The 14,985-nt window shown below is 47.8% G+C and overlaps 1 protein-coding gene across 10 annotated transcripts in view; it reads right to left on the reverse strand.

Annotated features, from left to right (window-relative positions):
* The window catches only part of SRRM1 (serine and arginine repetitive matrix 1), a 639,067-nt gene that overhangs the window by 95,111 nt on the left and 528,971 nt on the right, over positions 1-14,985 (reverse strand). The window lies entirely within an intron of this gene.

The raw sequence follows: 14,985 nt of genomic DNA on the forward strand, positions 1-14,985 counted from the left end.
AAAGACTGGCATTGAACATTTTCTGAAAAGGAGAACAAGTCCACCTGAGGAGTGCCCCATTGGGCGAAGATGTCCTGGACTACCTTTGGTAGGAGATGCTCCTTGTGGTCGTAAAGATAAAGCTGACTCAGGCTGTTGGCTCCACCATTCAGAGACCCAACTAAGTGATTTCGAGGAGCCAGATCTCTTGACAGTGTGCCCAAGACCACAGTCTCAACACTTCCAAACAAAGGAGGTGAGACCTCTACTCCCCCGTGCTTGTTAACGTAGCACATCTGTAATTTTGTCCGTCAAGATATGGATGGACTGACCTTGGATGGAGGGGAGGAAGGTATTGATCACCAGCCAAAGGCCCACAATTCCAGCAGTATGATTTGAAGGATGTGATCTCCAGGTGGGTTCCCCAACCTAAGGTGGAGATATCAGTCACTACCCGTAGTAATAGTTGGAGGGTGAATGAAGGCCAACCCTCAGCTCAGGTTCGCCTCGTTACCCCACCAGGCCACTTCTACCGTAGCACTGCGGGAGATCACAAGGGCATCAGACAGCCCCCCCCAATACTGTTGCCACTACCTGTGGAGGCACCACCGCAGGCCCCTCCTGGGACGTGTGTGACTAAGATAATGCGGAAGCCAGCAGATTTATTAACCTTAAGACACTTACTACGGGGGCTCGCTTCCTTAGTGAAAGGATGGGATAACTTAATGGAAATCTTTGATCCTCTAAAGTGTAGGAAAGGCGTGGGGAATGGAGGTGTCCAGTAACAACCCTATTGACTGGAGTTGGGTGGGAGGACCACAGGTGAGATTTGGACTAGTTGATGGAAAGGCCTAGGTCGAACAGAAGAGATGCTGTTGACTGCAGATAATGCAACACCACCTCTGGCAAACTGGGTTTGACTAGCCAGTCTTCCATGTATAGAAAGACGGGGATTCCTAAACTTTTGAGACAGGCCACAACCACTGCCATCATCTTCATGAAGACTCAAGGGGGTGTGTTGAACCTGCCACAAATCTCAAGTATTTGTGGTGTGACATCATGTTAGCAATGTGGAAATACATCTCCTGCAGGTCGAGTGACACCATCCTGTCTCCAAGTTCCAGCACCAGTAAATTTTGAGCTAGTGTCAGCATTTTGAACTTTTCCTTTTAGAGGAAGAAGTTTAGTTTTCTGAAGTCCAAGGTCAGACGGAGACCGCCGGCCTTCTTGGATACCAGAAAGGAGGATATTCCCACCACTTTCTTTGGGTGTGAATGGGGGAAGAGAACTGATACTGCCTTTCTGTGGACCTCCTGGAGGGAACACGAAAATTGGAGAATTTACAATAGTTTTGTTGTGGCTGGTTTTGTTGGAGCCATAATGAGCGAGTTATGACTTTAAACCTGTTAAGTTCTGTCAGCTTTCTTGAGTAACAACTGTGTGCTACCAAATAGAAAATCCATCAAGTTGGCCTGCACATCCAATGAGAAGCCTGTGGTCCTGAGCCAGGCATGCCTTATGATAGCAACTGAAGTGCACACAGAACAGGCTACAGTCTGACGTATGAAGGCCTGACTTGATGTGTCAAACTGCATTCTGGCCATCTGCAAGGACTTACTGGAAGTGGCCTCACAAAGTCTCTGGAACATGAAGAACAAACGTCTGTGCCATTCCAAACAAGGTGCAGATGTAACACATAGTTGGCATTCAGCGATCTCAAGTCCATGCTGCTGACAGTGTGTAGAAAAATGTCCTTTTTTTTACATGGTCACCGCTTTTTTTGCCAGGTATTTGATGCAACTTTGACTGAAGTGCACTGGGTTCCTGCTGACCAGGTCCCCAGTGCCAGTGTTTCCCAAAAACAAGGTAACTGTGCAATTGTTCCACATTTGGCAAGACCTTTATCACCCTGTAAGTCCCTAGTAAATGGTACCCCTGGCACCTAGGACATGGGTACTCTGAGAAAGTGCATCCTCTTGGCATTGTTATCCCCCCACTTTTTGCCTGGGAAATGATGTGGTTTCGATTGTAGTACACAGGGCTCATGCCAGCCAGGACCCCTGTGCCAGTGCTTCTTCCCTAAAACTGTTCCACAACTGGCCCTTCAGGTCTCCTGTAAGTCCCTAGTAAATGGTACCCTGGGTACCTAGAGCATGGGAACTGAAGAGGGCCCCCTAGGAACCTCTCACCAAGGCCATGCCACTGAAACTTGCATACCTTGGTGCAGTGAAAAAAGACAACATGGGTGCCATGCCAACAAGCACTGCCTAAAGTATAGGCAAGTCACATCTCTAGCAGGCCTTTCAGCCCTAAGACAGGGTCCACTATACCACAGGAATGGGAATATCTGCATGAGCAGATATGAACCTGTGAGAAAGTGCCATCTTTCTTGCATGGTATGCCCCCACTTTTTGCTGAATTGCTGAATGTACTTTGACTGAGTGTGCCCTGGGCTCCTGCCAATCAGGTGCCAGGGCCTATGTTCCTTCCCTAAAAACTGTGCTGACACCTAAAACCCAAATTGGCAAACCTTGGCCACATGTAAGCCCCTGGTAAATGGCACACTAGGTACCCAGGGCCTTGCGACCAGGGAAGGCCCCTAAGGGCTGCAGCACGTATTGTGCCACCCTTAGAGGTCCTGTACCTTGACACAAACACTGCCCTTGCAGGCTGAGTGTCTGAGTATAGAACAAAACAGAGTCGACATGGCACACTGTGTGCCATGCCCACAACAAACACTGCCCTGGCATACATCGGCCACCCCTCGAGCTGGGTGCCCTATGCCAGTGGTGTGGGTACAGGAGTGTGAGCCCTGTACCCCTACAGTACCCAGGTCCATTCCTGGGGACTGTAAGTAAAGTGCTGCCATTTAAGAGTATATGATGCTGGGAAATCGTCAACACGTACTCCACAGCACCAGGATGGCTCCATTGAAGACTGATAAGTATGGTATCAAACTTCTCAGCACATTAAACCTGCACTGATGCCAGTTCAGGATTTAATGTACAATGCACGACAGAGGTCATCTTAGAGATTCCCCCTGAACCTAACCTACAATCCACGTCTTGTCTGAGGGGCGGCCTAGGCTGCCACACAGCAGACATGTTGCTGGACCCCTGGGTAGGAGAGCCCCTGCTCTCCTGGGTCTGCAACAATGCACATCCTGGGCGTGGTGCTAAATCTCCTCCACCAGGATTGGCAGGGGGAAGCTTCAAAGGCATGCTGCCTTTTTGAGCTTCTCCAGGCCACTTGCTGTACTCAGCAACTGGCCCCTACCGGCTCTAAACCCCCACTCTGGCGGGAAGACTGGCTGGAAACCCCAAGGAAGGACAGGGGGTGTGCCAGCCTTTGCCAACCCCACCTCTCAGGTGGGGGAGGCGAGGTGAAGCACATCTCCGGGTTCTCGCCATCTTGAAGATGGGGAGCTCTGCCCAATCAGGACTAGGCCACTGCCCCCCTCCCAGAGAATGGCAGGATAGGGGGTGTACCCACCCCAGGGCAGGTACCCAGTGGTCCCTGCCCTTTACATACCTATAACGTCCCTAAATTTAGTATTTAGGGGCACCCTGAACCTTCCTTCCTTAGATCCAGATTCCGAAACAGCAAAGAAGATCAAGAAGCAAGAAGACCTGCCGTGCAGCTGCTAACAAGAGGAAGACACCAACTGCTTTGGCCCGAGCCCTACCAGCCCGTCGACCCTCGAACCTGCTCCTGCTAAATCCCGGCATCTCCTGTGGCCAGCAACCTCACAAACCCCGGAGCACCTGGCTACCTTGTGACTCTAAGCATCTGGGACTCCCACGAGCAGTGAAACTGCTGAAAGAAAGTAACTTACCCCTGGCATCAGCCAGGAACCGCGAACCCTGCACACTGTCCACTCCAGACCAGGCTTGGCGGGTGCAGAAAGACCCCGAGGACGTCCCCCTGGCGACTGTGACCCCGAATCCAGCACCCAAGGACCCATCTCGACGCTCTTGATAACGCCTGCAGCCTCAGTACCAGGGACCCCCCCAACCGCGATCAACAGAGGGTAAGATTTCCCGACACCAAAAGGCACCCCTGCACCCGGCGCCCTGCGGCCCCCCTGTGCCCAACTCCTGGGTACCTACCTATCCTCCAACTACCCAACTTACCTCTCGAAGTGGTCGCACCTGAAGAATCTTCATCCCCGAGCTTGCAGCCTTTGTTCGTTCTTGAGCTTCTCCATTGCAATCCATTGAGCGCCCAACGGCTTGAAAGCACCCTGCACCCAGCCGCCCGAGCGGCCCTGGCAGTGCAACTTCTACTCTAACCTGCTTCCCAATTTGCCCTGAGCAAGTGACCAGGAGCCCAGCTCCCACAACCGTGTGGCCTGCTAGCCACGGGTCCCCTGCCTCCCATAGGATAACATTGGACCTACCTCACTCTGCACCCAGCTGCCCCTGTGCCGCTGAGGGTGTAACAACTGTACTTACCTGACCCTGGGAGACCCCCGAGTCTATGCCCAGCACCTTAACTCTGCCAGTCGAGTACTTACCCAAAAGCCGATAACTCACTTTTCTTCCACAGGGTAACAATGACTGGTTTCACTTGAAAATTCTTCCAAGAGTGGAGTTTCTAAACTTTAAAATATTCATCTAAAATCAACCAAGTAACAAAATAGAAAATACTCACCTGCTTTTAGGAGAGATCCCAGTGCTGGATCTTAGTGCCCAGCACTGACCCTGAAAAGTAATTACAACCATACTTACCGCTAACTTCCATAGGAAACCATTGACTGTTTTTCTGTGAAATTTCTTCTAAGTGTCGATTTTTGCAAACAGCAAATATTCTTTAAAAATCATACCAACTGTGAAAACGTAATTACTTACCTGTTTTAGATTGGTGTCCCAGTACTGAGCCTAGGAGCCCAGCACTGGATTACAAAAGTAACGAGAACATACTTTACCTGCAACTTGAATTTCCTTCCATAGGATAACATTGCCTGGTTTTTGCTGAAAAAGTTTCCCAAGTGTCGATTTTGCAAACTTACAAATATTCGTTAAAAATCGCTTGTATAACCTAAACGCATTCTCTCAACTGCTTACAGGTGGTACACTAGTGCTGGGTCCAGGATCCAACACTGAGCTAGAAAAAGTAACCATAGCCCCATTTACCTGCTAAGTGAATTTCCTCCCATAGGATAACATTGGTGATTTTATTAGAAAGACTTTAAGTGTCAACTTTTAAAATACCAAAATATTGCATAAAAATCACAACAGTAACTAAAACATATTTACTCACCTGTTTCGAGGAACTGTCCCAGGACTGGATCTAAGATCCAGTCCTGGAGTTAGAAAATTAATCCTAAAAGTAATCAATTGCATTTACTTAGAATTTCCCATTCAGCTCAATGTTTAATTGTGTTTGAATTGTCTTGCCAATTGCAACAAACTGTAACTATTGTATTTAAAAGACTATTGCCTATTGAAAAGTATTTAACTAAAGCATCTCATTTTGAGAAAGTATATGTTGATACCTATTGTTGGTTCCAAAATAAAACAACCATATATTTTTATATACAAACCATTGGCCTAGAGTTCAGTTCTTGAGTGTGTGAGACCATTTGCTGACTGAGTGTGTACAACAAATGCTTTACACTGTCCTCTGATACTGCCTTACTGCTACACCAAGCTACCACTTTAGAGAGTAAGGTTATATCTAACTTTAGCCTCTGCTAAACCTCTGGGGACTGTGGACTCTGTACACACTGTACCTATTTGGGAACAGTATATACAGAGCCACTTTCCTAAAATGGTGAGACAGTCTATCACAGGTACTAAAGGACAAGGACACAAGGACTGTAGCATGTATTGTGCCACTCTAAGGGACCCACCACCAAACTTATGCAGACTACAATTCCAGGCTGGTGCAATGGTGCAGACAAAAGTGAAAACACGACACGGCACACACCTTGTGTGCCATGTTTCCAAACACTGCATTAAAATGTGTAAGTCACCCCTACAGCAGGCCTTACAGTCCTAAGACAGGGTACATTATTTGACATGTGTGGTCATATCTGCGTGAGCAGATATGCCCCTATGCTGCCTAGTTCCGTTAATAGATAGTACAAGTGAACAGTGAAGCCATCCTAAGTACATGTACTAGGCACTGGCCATTAAGAGTTCCCCAGATACAGGACGGCTTCACTGAAACATATGGTGTTTGGTATCAAACACCTAGTCTTAATAAATCCATACTGATGACAGGATTTATTAAGATATGCACCCAGAGGGTACTTTAGAGGTGCCCCCTGAAAACCTACCACCTTTAGTGTGCTGGCTTAATGGTGTATACCCAGCCTGCCTCCACAGACAGGATTCTGATCCCTGCAGGTGAAAGCCCACACTCTGAGGTAAGATACAATGCTTGCTCTGGCCAGAGGTGTCGTCACCTCCTCCAAGCAAGATGACTAGTAATGCGCATATCAAGGCAGGAGGCTTCAAAGGCCTCTGCCGCCTTTGATGTGTGACCCCTGTTTCCACCAGATAGGGTATATGTCACCCCCTGCCGAGGGCCCTTTTGGCACCAGGACAAGAGGGACAATTAGCTAGTAAGAAGACGTGCTCACTATCAGACTAGTTACACCCCTAAGGTGGGCTACCTGAAGTGAACATGAAAAGTAGAATTCCACCATCTTGGATTTTGGTGAAACTAGATAAAATTGGTCAGAGTTAGAAGTGGTCATACAGGGAGTGTAGACACCCAAAAGCAATTAGCTCATTCGCTACTACTTTACGCACCCCTTAATGTACCCTGAATGGAAAATGCTACTTACCAGTATGCATCTGTTCTTGGCATGTAGAGTTGCAGAGATTCATACTTGAGCATAGATTGCCATCTGGTGTTGGGCTCGGATGCTTGCACCTTGTTGTCCTGGAAGACATTTTTTGCAGTCACGAGATAGGTGACTCCTCCCTTGGACGATAGTGCGCATGGGCATCGACTCCATCCTCAGATTGTTTTTTGCCATGATGGGAAATGGAGTTTGTAAGAATCAGAAAAGATGTCCATGTGAACGTATCCAAGTAAGATGACACTGGAACAGATACAGGATCTGGTGAGGCCAGTGGGCACTTGAATCTCTGCAGCTCTACATGCCAAGAACAGATGCATACTGGTAAGTAGCATTTTCCGTTTGAGGCATACGAGCTGCAGAATACATGCTTGTGCATAGACTGTACAGAAGTGTCTCCCCTAGCGGTGGTCACCTGTATCGGTTGCAGTGGTTTGAAAAAGTGTCTTAAGAACAGCCTGGCCTACAGAAGTTTGTTGCTTTGCCTGCACATCTACACAATAGTGTTTGGTGAAGGTGTGTGTAGTAGACCATGTCGCTGTCTTACAAATGTCTTCTAGGGGAATGTTCCCTAAGAATGCCATGGAAGCCCCTACTTTGCATGTTGAATGCGCTCTAGGGGTAATTTTTAATGTTCGTTTTGCTTTCTGGTAGCATATTTGAATGCATTTGACTATCCACCTGGCAATCCCAGCTTTGGAGATGGGGTTGCCTTTATGAGGTGGAGAGAAAGCTACAAACAGTTGTTTCGTCTTTCTAAAGGCTTTAGTCCTGTCGATGTAATAAAGTAAAGCTCTTTTGACGTAAAGCGTGTGAAGAGCTCTCTCCGCTACAGAATCAGGGTTTTGGAAAAACACTGGTAACTCTACCAATTGATTAAGATGGAAAGCATAGATCACGTTTGGAAGGAATTTGTTCTAAGAACCACTTTATTACGATGCATTTGTAAGAATGGTTCTTTGTATGGTTAAAGCCTGGATCTCACTTACTCTCCTGAGAGAGCGGATTGCGACAAGAAAAGCTACTTTCCTTGTAAGGAACTGTAATTCACATTTGTGTAAAGGCTCAAATGGGGGAACCATGAGTCTAGTAAGAACAACGTTTAGGTTCCACACCGGAGAGGGTGGCAGTCTGGGTGGAATTATCCTTTTAAGGCCTTCCATAAAAGCTTTGATAGCGGGTACTCTAAACAATGATAAATGTCTGTTTTGTAGGTAAGCGGCAAGGGCAGCCAGATGTAATCTTACGGATGAGTATGCAAGATAACATTTTTGTAAATGTAGTAAATAGCAGATGTTTTGAATGGAAGCATCCAGCGGGTCAATTTTGTTGTAATTGCAGTAAATGACTAATCGCTTCCCAATTGGCTGCATAGCAAGCTCTAGTAGTAGGGCGTCTGGCCTCTTTGATGTTCATACAGTCGGGTGGGAGGTTAAGGTAACCGAACTCTAGGACTTCAGGAGCCAGAATGCTAGATTCAGCTGTGCTGGATCTAGGTGCCTTATTTCTCCATGGTTCTGCGTCAGTTGATTTGGGGAGAGACGTAGTTTCTGGTGTGGAACTACTGAGAGTTCGAGGAGTGTTGTGAACCATGGTTGCTGTATCCATGTGGGAGCAACTAGGATCATCTTTAGAGACTGTTTGAGCTTGCGTACTACTAGCAGAATGAGCGGGAGTGGCGGAAAAGCGTACGGAAATCTGCCTGACCAGTTAATCCATATCGCAGTGCCCTTGGACAACGGGTGTGGGAACCTGGCGGCGAAGGTTTGGCATTTTGCGTTTGCGTGCGTGGAGAACAGATCTATGTCTGGGTGGCCCCACATCTGAAAAAAGGGCTGAAGAACTTTTGGATGGACTTCCCATTCGTGTATCTGCTGAGTCTGACGACTTAACAGATCCGCAATTTGATTGTTCACTCCTGGAAGATGTTCTGCCAGAAGTTGTATGTTCTGCGGAATGGCCCATCTCCAAATGCTTTGCGCTAGATGAGACAGCTGCAAAGAATGTGTTTCTCCTTGTTTCTGTATGTAATAAAAAATTGTTTTTTTTTTTGCAGAGTTTTATATAGCGCGAACTTGACCCGAATCCAATCCGGTATCAGAGCGCTTTACATAGCACCAGTTACGTTACATGAGGACACACCTTCATTCTTTGTTAGGCACGGGGAGATTAAGTGATTTGCCCAGAATCACAGTATGTTCAGCGTCATTACCGAGACTCGAACCCAGTTTCGAGGTCGAGCATCCTAGCTGTTAGGCCAACTCCTCTCCCCATTGCTGTCATATTGTCCGTTCGGACTAGGACAGTTTTGTTGTGAAGATGTGTTTGGAATCACTTTAACACTAGAAATATAGCCAGTAATTGATGTGGAGCACTTTTTGTTGAGAGGTCCACTTGCCCTGAATTGTGAGGTTTAGGAGATAGGCTCCCCAGTAGGTGAGTGATGCGTCCGCTGTTAGCACTATTTGTGGAACTGGCTCTAGGAACAGCCGCCTTTGGAAAGGTTTTGTGTGTTCCACCACTGCAGAGAGCGATGTGTGCGGCTGTCCACCAACACCAGATCTGCAAGTTGACCTTGAGCCTGGTTCCACTGACGGGCCAAGCATTCCTGTAAAGGTCGCATCTGAAGTCTTGCGTGAGGCACTATGAAAATGCAAGAGGACATCATTCCTATGAGCTGCATAAACATTCAAGCTGGGAGTGTGTGTTGGGATTGAAATGTTGTGATGAGGGTTTGCATACTGGCTATCCTGGTTTGATTGGGCTATACTAGCGCTTTGGAAGTGTCTATTGTGGCTCCTAGATACTGATGAAGGTAGGAGGGCTGAAGGTGCGACTTGGTGTAGTTTACTGTGAACCCCAAGTTGTGTAGTAGCTGAATTGTTTGGCAAGTGTGAACACACTGGTTGTATGACTTGGCTTTTATCAGCCAGTCGTCCAGTTATGGAAACACATGGATCTGCTGCCTTCGGAGGTGTGCTGCTACTACTGCAAGAAACTTCGTGAATACCCTGGGTGCTGTGGTGACTCCGAATGGGAGAACCTTGAACTGATAGTGTTGGTCGTCCACTGTAAACCTTAGATATTTCCTGTGAACAGGGTGTATGGGAATATGGAAGTAGGCATCCTTGAGGTCTAATGTGGCAAGGAAGTCGCCTTGTTAAAGCAGTGGAAGGACTTGTTGAAGAGTGATCATGTGAAAATGCTCTGACTGTATGTAGAGATTGAGAGGTCTGAGGTCCAGTATTGGTCTGAGTGTCCCATCCTTTTTGGGGATTAGGAAATACAGAGAGTAGACCCCTGTCCCTTGATGCTCTATGGGGACTGGCTCTATTGCGTGGTTTTGAAGCAGTGAGAGAACCTCCTGTTTGAGGAGCGTCAGATGTTCTGCAGACATTGGACGCTGTTTGGGTGGTATGTTGGGGAGAGTTGCAGTAAGTTCCAGGCAGTAACCATACTGGATAATTTGTCTTACCCACCTGTCTGTAGTGATGAAATTCCAGACAGGTAGGAACTGTGAGAGTCTCCCTCCGACCGGAGTGGAATATGAGCTGCAGATCACACACTGTGCATGGATTGTATAGCAGTACTCCTCCTTAGCGGCGATGACCAGTATCTGTTGCAGTAGTTTGAAATAGTGTTTTGAGTACAGTTTGGCCCACACTAGTTTGTTGTTTTGTTTGCACATCTACACAATAGTGCTTTGTGAATGTGTGCGGTGTAGCCCATGTAGCTGCTTTGCAGATGTCATCTAAGGGAATGTTCCCTAAAAAAGCCATTGAAGCCCCTATCTTTCGGGTAGAGTGGGCTTTAGGGGGAATAGATAGTGTACGTTTTGCTTTGTGATGGCAAATTTGTATGCATTTGACAATCCACCTTGCAATTCCAGATTTTGATATGGGGTTGCTGTGAGAAAGTGCCATCTTTCTTGCATGGTATGCCCCCACTTTTTGCTAAATTGCTGAATGTACTTCGATTGAGTGTACCCTGGGTTCCTGCCAATCAGGTGCCCAGGGCCTATGTTCCTTCCTTAAACCACACAAACTCCAAATTGGCAAACCCTAGCCACATGTCAGCCCCTAGTAAATGGTACCCTAGGTACCCAGGGCCTTGTGACCAGGGAAGGCCTCTAAGGGCTGCAGCACTCATTGTGCCACCCTCAGAGGCCCTGTACCCTTACACACACACACACTGCCCTTGCAGGCTGAGTGTCTGGGTGCAGGACAAAACAAAGAGTCGACATGGCACACATCACTGTGTACCATGCCCATCACCTACACTGCCAAGGCATATGTCAGCCACCCCTCTAGCTGGGTGCATTACGCCTATGGTGTGGGCACAGGAGCAGGAGCCCTGTGCCCCTACAGTACCCGGGTCCATTCCTGGGCACTGTAAGTGCAGTGCTGTCATTTAAGAATACATGGTGCTGAGAGCTTGTCAAACACGAGCTCCACAGCACCATATTGGCAACACTGAAGCCTGGGAAGTTGGGTATCAAACTTCTCAGCACATTGAACCCACACTGATGCCAGTGTAGGATTTAATGTACTAAGCACCCCAGAGGGCATCTTAGAGGATGCCCCCTTACAGCTAACTTACAATCCACGTCTGCTCTGAGGCTGCCCAGGCTGCCACACAGCAGACACGTTGCTGGACCCCTGGGTGGGAGAGCCCCTGCTCTCCCGGGCCTGCAACAATGCACATCCTGGGTGAGGTGAGAAATCTCCTCCCCCAGGATGAGCAAAGGGAAGCTTCAAAGGCATGCCGCCAGTTGGAGTTTCCCCAGGCCACTGCAACCCCCCACTCTGGCGGGAAGCTTGGCCGGAAACCCCATACAAGGACAGGGGATGTGCCAGCCTGCCCACCCCACCCCTCAGGTGGGGGAGGCGAGGTGAAGCACATCTCCGGGCTCTCGCCATCTTGAAGATGGGAGGCCCTACCCTATCAGGATTAGGCTACTGCCCCCCTCCCACAGGAGAGAGGCAGGATAGGGGGTGTACCCACCCCAGGACAAGGACCCATTGGTCCCTGGCCTTCACCTACCTGTAACGCCCCTAAATCTAGTATTTAGGGGCCCCCTGAACCTTCCTTCCTTAGATTCCAGATAGAAAACGACAAGAAGAGCAAGAAGAACAAAGACCTGCCCTGCAGCTGCTAAAAAGAGAAGAAGACACCAACTGCTTTGGCCCCAGCCCTACCGGCCTGTCGACTCTCGAACCTGCACCAGCGCGGCATCCCACGTGGCCAGCAACCTCACCAACCCCGGAGGACCTGGCTACCTTTTAGCTCTAAGCCCCTGGGACTCCCACGAGTAGAGGCTCTACTCAAGAAACCTATTTGCTATCCCTGGCACCAGCCCGGGACCGCGGACCCAACACACTCTGCACCAGCCAAGCCTGGCCAGTGCCGGAGTGGACAAAGACCCAGAGGACGACCCCACGGCGACTGTGACCCAGAGTCCGGCACCCAAGGACCCCCCTCGACATCCCGGAAGAAGCCTGCAGCCTCAGAACCAAGTGCCACCCCAGCCGCGATCAACCAGAGGGTAAGATTCCCGACGTCAAAAGGCACCCCTGCACCCGGCGCCCTGCGACCCCCTGTGCCCAATCCCGGGGTACCCACCTAACCTACAACTACCCAACTTACCTCTCGAAGTGGTGGTGGCACCTGAAACATCCTCGTCCCCGAGCCTGCAGCCTCTTTCCAAACCGGAACATTCCCATTGATTTCCATTGAGCGCCCTAAGGCTCAAAAGCACCCTGCACCCAGCCGCCCGAGTGGCCCTGGCAGTGCCCTCTCTACACTAACCTACTTCCCCACTTGCCCTGAGTAAGTGACCAGGAGCCCAGCTCCCACAGCCGCGTGGCTTGCCAGACAGCAGCCACCAACCAAGGCCCCCCTATCCCTCATAGGATAACATTGGGCCCAACTCTCTCTGCACCCGGCCGTCCTGAAACCGCTGAGGGTGAACCAACTGTACCTACCTGACACTGGGGGACCCCTGAGTCCATGCCCGGAATTTCAACACTACCAGTCGAGTACTTACCCTTAAACCGCTAACTTCATTTTCCTCATAGGGTAACATTGACTGGCTTTTTCTTCAAAAATCTTCTAAGTGTGAACTTTTCAAAACTGCAAAAATTCACCAAAAATCAGCCAAGTGACAAAAACGAATTTACTCACCTGCTCCTAGGTGAGCTCCCAGTGCTGGATCTTGGTGCCCAGCCCTGACTCTGAAAAGTGTTCACAACTATACTTACCTCTAACTCATTTTTCTCCCATAGGAAACCATTGTCTGCTTTTCTGTGAAATTTCTTCTAAGTGTCTACTTTTGCAAATTTGAAATATTCTTTTAAAATCGTACCATTTCTGCAAACGAAATTACTTACCTGCTTTTGATAAGGACCCCAGTCCTGGGTCTAGGCACCCAGTCCTGGATTACTAAAGTAACGATAAAGTACTCTACCTGCAATTTGAATTTCTTGCCATAGAGATCCATTGAATGTTTTCTGTGAAATATTTTCTAAGTGCTAACTTTTGAAATAGCTAAATATTATTTAAAAATCAATACAGTCATTAAGTCGACTATCATCACTTGATGCTGAATACTGACCCCAGGCTGGTTCTAGGAGCCAGACCTGGTATTCCAAAAGTAATCTGAAAAGTAATTTATTACAAATAACCTGAATTTACCATTGAGCTCAATGCATTGTTATGTTTAGGAAATAGGATTGTTTATTGCAACCAACTGTGACTGTTTACACAAATTTATTGCTTAAAACAAAAGTATTTATATTCCTCTCATTCTGAGCAAGTATATTTTTACCCCCTTTGTGGTTCTAAAAATAAAACAAGCATATATTTTATATATACAAATCATTGGCCTAGAGTTCAGTTATTGAGTGTGTGAAACCATTTGCTGACTGAGTGTGTACAATAAATGCTTTACACTGTCCTCTGGTACTGCCTTACTGCTCGACCAAGCTACCACTTTTGAGAGTAAGGTCATACCTAACTTTGACCTCTATCAGCCTCTGGGGGACTGTGGACTCTGTACACCCTGTACCTATTAGGGAACAGTATATACAGAGCCACTTTCTCACAGTTGCCTTTATGTAGCGGTGAGAAGGGCACGAAAAGTTGTTTTGTCTTGCGAAAAACTTTTGTTCTTTCAATTATATAAAGGAGTGCTCTTTTTACATCTAAAGTATGAAGAGCTCTTTCTGTGACTGTTCGTGGTTGCGAGAAGAATACTGGCAACTCCACAGACTGGTTGAGGTGAAAGGGGAAAATAACTTTAGGGAGGAATTTAGGATTGGTTCTGAGAACCACTTTGTTATGATGGAGTTGTAAAAATGGTTCTTGAATAGTCAGTGCCTGTAGCTCACGGACTTTTCTAAGGGAAGTAATGGCCACCAGGAAAGCGACTTTCCATGTTAGAAATTGTAATTCGCATTTGTGCAGAGGTTCGAATGGAGGGCCCATTAGTCTTGTGAGAACAATGTTTAAATTCCACACACGTGAGGGTGGTACCCTGGGAGGAATTATTCTTTTGAGGCCTTCCATAAATGCTTTGATGGCAGGTATCCTGAATAGCGACACGTGTTGTCTATTTTGTAAGTAGGCTGCCCTGGCAGCGAGGTGTAACCTAATAGATGTGTATGCTAGATTACACCTTTGGAGCTGTAGTAGGTAACCTATGATGTGTTGAATAGACACATCTAAAGGATTGATGGTGTTGTTGTGACAATATATCATGAATCTTTTCCACTTGGCTGCATAGCAGGCTCTAGTGGTGGGGCGTCTAGCTTCTTTGATAACATTCATACAGTCAGAGGGAAGGTTAAGGTAACCAAACTCTAAGACCTCAGGAGCCAGATCGCTAGTTTGAGCTGTGCTGGGTCCGGGTGTCTGATCTCTACACAGTTCTGGGTTTAGAGGCGTGAGGAGAGGTGTCGTTTTTGGTGCAGGACTACAGATAGTTCCAGTAGCACAAGTTACTACTTGTGTAACGATAGATCTGTAAGAGACATTAGTTAGTGATATTCCTTACCTTAGAATAATCCCCAGGCGTCAGACTGGATCCGGAAAGTTTTCTGCTTAGCAGTACCCCTGCGCGCCAGTAGGTGGCGTTGTGCAGCTCCGTGTCCGTCAGTGGTATCGAGCGCGCCGGAATGATGTCCTTAGAATAG

The sequence above is a fragment of the Triturus cristatus genome, chromosome 3_2 (assembly GCF_964204655.1).
Source record: "Triturus cristatus chromosome 3_2, aTriCri1.1, whole genome shotgun sequence".
Taxonomy (NCBI): domain Eukaryota; kingdom Metazoa; phylum Chordata; class Amphibia; order Caudata; family Salamandridae; genus Triturus; species Triturus cristatus.